Consider the following 5,176-nt stretch of genomic DNA (forward strand, 5'->3'; position numbering starts at 1 on the left):
GAAATAAAAAATATAGGAAGGAGGGCTTCCCTGGTAGCGCAGTGGTTGAGAGTCCGCCTGCTGATTCACCCATTGGTAAAGGCAAATATATAGTAAAGACAAGTGGATCAACCACTTGAATAAACCAATACAAAGGTTGAAAGACAAAAATTGTAAAATTAACTATAAACTCCAATAAACACTGAAGGGATAGACATGAAGATGTAAAATATAACATTAAAAAAGCAAAACTTGGGAGGGGAATAAAAAATGAAGGGCTTTTAGAATGGGTTTAAAACTAAATTAATATCAGTTTTAAACAAGCAGATATATTTAAATGTCAACAAATATGAACTTAATGCTAACCTAAATCAAAAACCTATAATAGATATATTAAAAACTAAGCAAAAGGAACACAAATATAACACTAAAGTCATCAGACAACAAGGGAAGAGACTAAAAGATAGAAAAAAACAGAAAAGAACTACAAAAACAACACCAAAACAAGTAACAAAATGGCAATAAGCATGTACCTATCAGTAACCATGGTAAAGGTCAATGGACTAAATGTACCAATCAGAAGACATAGGATGGATGATTGGTTAAAAAATCAAGCCCATATAAAAGCTGCCTACTAAAGACTCACTTCAGAACTAAGGACAGACATAGACTGAAAGTAAGGGATGGAAAAAGTTATTCCATGCAAATGGAAACAGAAAGAAAGCTGGGGTAGAAATACTCATATCAAACAAAGTAAACTTCAAAAATTCTATAACAAAATATATCAGGATATAATGTATCATGATATAATATGTATATATATATTAAATATATTATATCATGATATAATGCATGATAAATGGGTCAACCAAAGAAGATGATATAACATTCATAAATATTTGTGTACCTAATGTAGGAACATGTAAATATATAAAGCAAATATTAATAGACATAAAGGGAGAAATTCACAGTAACACAATAAGAATAGGGCACTAACACCCTACTTACAATAATGTATAGATCATGAAAAAAGAAAATCAATAAGAAAAGAGCAGTGTTAAATGACACTATAGATCAGATAGACTTAATAGTTATGTACAGGACATTCCATTCTAAAAAAGCATCATATACACTCATTTCAAGTGCATATGGAACATTCTCCAGGATAGATCACATGCTAGGTCCCAAAACAAGTCTCAATAAATTTAAGAAAATTGAAATTATATCAAGCATATTTTCTGACCATAAAGGTATGAGACTAGAAATCAAGTAAAGGAAGAAAAATGGAGAAAACACAAACATTTGGAGACTAAATAACTTGCAACTAAAAAACCAGTAGGTCAACAAAGGAAATCAAAAAATACTCTCAGACCAATGAAAATATGATAAAAACACAAATTTTCAAAATCTATGGACACAGCAAAATTAGTTCTAAGAGGGAAATTTATGGTGATACAGGCATACATGATGAAACAAAAAATTTTAAAATAAACAACCAAATCTACTATCTAAAGGAATTAGAAAAAGAAGAACAAAGAAAGTCCAAGGTCAGCACAAGGAATGATATAATAAAGATCAGACCAGCAATATATAAACTAGAGAAAAATATAGAAAAGATTAATAAAACCAAGAAGAAGTTTTAAGAAGTAGGAAGTAACACTGTCACTATTTGCAGATGATAATTCTGGATGAAGAAAACCCTAAAGACTCCACTAAAACACTTAGAGAACTAGTACATGAATTGAGTAAAACTGCAGGATAGAAGATTAAATACTCTGAAATCTGTTATATTTCTATACAGTAATAATGAACTACCAGAAAGAAATCAGAGATTTACTATTGCATAAAAAAAGAATAAAATACCTAGGAAAACACTTAACCAAGTAGGTGAATGACATATACTCTGAAACTATAAGACATTGATGTAGGAAATTGAAGACAATACAAATAAACAGAAATATCCAGTGTTCATTGATTGGAAGAATTAATATTGTTAAAATGTCCATACAATGCAAAGCAATCTACATATTTAATGTAATTCCTATCAAAATACCAATGGCATTTTTCACAGAACCAGAAAAAATAACACTAAAATTTGTGTGGAATCACAAAAGACCTGGAATAGCCAAAGCAATCTTGAGAAAAATGAACAAACTTGGAGTTATCACACTCCCTGACTTCAGGCTATACTACAAAGCTACAGAAATGAAAACAGTATGATACTGGCACAAAAACATGTACATATATCAATAAAACAAAATAGAGAGCCAAGAAGTAAACCCATGCACCCATATGGTCAATTAATCTATCCAAAGGAAGCATGAATATACAATAAGGAAAAGACGTTATCTTCAATAAGTGGTGTTATGAATCCTGGACAACTACATGTAAAAGAATAAATTTAGAACATATTTTCACACCATATACAAAAATAAACACAAAATGGATTAAAGATCTAAATGTAAGATCAAAAATCATAAAAGTCCTAGAAAAAAACAGACAGTATAACCTTTGGCAATGTTTTTTATTGTATCTGTCTCATCAGGCAAGGAAAACAAAAACAAAAATAACAAATAGGACATAATACAACTTTAGCATAGCAAATGAATCCATCAATGAAACAAAAAGGCAACCTACAGAATGTGAGAAGTCATTTGCAACTGATATGTCTGATAAGGGGTTAATATCCAAAATATGTTAAAAACTCATACAACTCAATATCAAAAAAACCCAAACAACCTAATTGAAAAATGGGCGGAAGACCTGAATAGGGCTTTTTGCAAAGGAAACCTACAGAGTGCCATTAGACACATGGAAAGATGTTCAATATTACTAATCATGAAGAATATAACATAATCTCATTTATATGTGTAGTGAAAACAAATTGAACCCATAGTAACAGAGAATAAGTGGTAGTTAGCAGAGTCTGGGAGTCAAGAAAAAAGGAAGATATCAAATAGTATAAACTTTCAGCTCTAAGATGAATAAGTTCTGGAGACCTAATGTGCAGCGTGATGACTGCAGTGAATAGCAATGTACTGTATAATTGAAAGTTGCTAAAAGAGTAGATATCAAATGTTCTTATCCCCAAAAAATAAATACTTTTAATGTATTGCTAAATATTTTATGTTTTTGATGTCATGATAAATATACTTGTACCTTTATTTCTAATTTTTTCCTGCCAGTAGAGAATAATATAATTGATTCTCATACATTAACTGTGTATTACACAAACTTACTAAATTCAATTTTTAGCTTTTGTCTACTTGTTTTTTTTTGTTAATAGATTCTTTAAACTAGTTTTTTAAAGAGTCTTTAGGATTTTAATGTACCTAGTATATTAAAATGTTCCTTACAATATCTTCTTTCATTCATGAATTATTTAGAAGTATATTGTTACTTTCCAAATATTTATGTTTTCCCTATATGCCTTATCATTATTGATTTCTGTTTAAATTTAATTTTGCTCAGATAATATACTAAGATTTCAATACTTTTTAAATTTATTAAGGACTTTTATGGCTAGTATATGGCATGTCTTGGTAATCATACAATGTACACATGAAAAAACATGAGTATACTATTTGGTTGTTTCAAACTAAAATTTGGTCAAAATGTTTGATAGTGTTGATTATGTATTTTACATCTTTAGTAATCTGTGTTATTTGTTAGTTGCCAAGGGCAGGGTGTTAAAGTTTCTATTTTTAATTATGCAATTTTCTATGTTAATAGAAATTTTCTGTTTCTGTTTGATATTCTATCAACTATTGGTTCATCTGTTTTGCTACTCTAATATAATGTTCATAAAGATTTGTAAATATTGTCTTTCTGATGAATTTTTTTTTGAATTCTGAAATGCCCTCTTTATCATTGACGATACTCTTTTTTAAACTATACTTCTATCTACTATATCACATCTAGGCAGTAAACAGCTGTGTATCTTTTTCTTGAAATCCATTATAGCTGTCTCTGCATTTTTATAGAATGGTTTAGAACACAAAAATTTACCATATTTATGAATATGGTTGTATTTAGGATCATTATGTTAATAATCTTTGTTTTTCTGTTCCTTGTCTGTTGTTGTTTATTTGTTTCAGCTTTTCTTCCTTCATTTGGACCATTTGTGATATATTTTTGAGGAATGGAATTATACTTCTTCACATTTTTGATTGTTATGGAGTTCACATTATGCTTTTTATTTACTTATTTTAAAGATTGATTGATTGGGCTGCATTGGGTCTTCATTGTTGTGCATGGGCTTTCTCTAGTGGTGGCGAGCAGGGGCTGCTCTTCGTTGCAGTGTACGGGTTTCTCATTGCAGTGGCTTCTCATTGCACAGTACGGGCTCTAGGCACATGGGCTTCAGTCGTTGCAGCATGCAGGCTCAGTAGTTGTGGCACATGGGCTTAGCTGCTCTGCTACATGTGGGATCTTCCTAGAGCAGGGATTGAATCCATGTCCCCTGCATTGGCAGGCAGATTTTTTACCACTACATCACCAGGGAAGTCCCCACATTATGCATTTTTAATGTTCACACTCTATTTTGAGTTAATATTGTACCACTTAACTTTATTTATTTATTTTTTGCACCACTTAACTTTAAAAAGAACACATTATTCTCCTTCATTATGGTCTGAAGAGATAGAACATAGACAATTGAGGAGAGGTCATCTTTCAAACTTTGTGTGTGTGTGTGTTGGAAACATTCTTTCAAATCAAATCTTATAATGTTCACTTTAAAAAACAGGTTAACTTGACATCTCACTGAAGTGGGAACAGATGTGGGGTTACCTCAGGCACTTCTGGAGAACCACCTCTGGGCTCCATTGAATCATTTGAGATCCACTAATGTAGAGATAGGATTTAGTAGGCTATAAGAGCCCCTTTCAATTCTGAAGTTATTTTACATTGTCATTTGTATATGTAGAGTATGACATGGTGTTATGCAAGTTTTAGGAACAAGAGTGTGGGCATTTGGAGGTCATGGTTGAGTGGTCATGTAATCCTGCTATCAGTCCCTTCAGAATTATTGCTCTTATCAGTGCCTGTGGGTTATCAGGCCCCACAAAAGTACAAACCATGATTAAGATACTCATGGCTCTCAATTTATTAATTTTCAGTAAGGCATCATTTCCATGGAAACTGTAAAACTTGATGTTTAAGCGATGAAAGACATTCTCTCTTATAAGAGAGATGA

The sequence above is a fragment of the Neophocaena asiaeorientalis genome, unplaced genomic scaffold, assembly GCF_003031525.2.
Source record: "Neophocaena asiaeorientalis asiaeorientalis breed wild unplaced genomic scaffold, Neophocaena_asiaeorientalis_V1.1 scaffold417, whole genome shotgun sequence".
Lineage (NCBI taxonomy): Eukaryota > Metazoa > Chordata > Mammalia > Artiodactyla > Phocoenidae > Neophocaena > Neophocaena asiaeorientalis.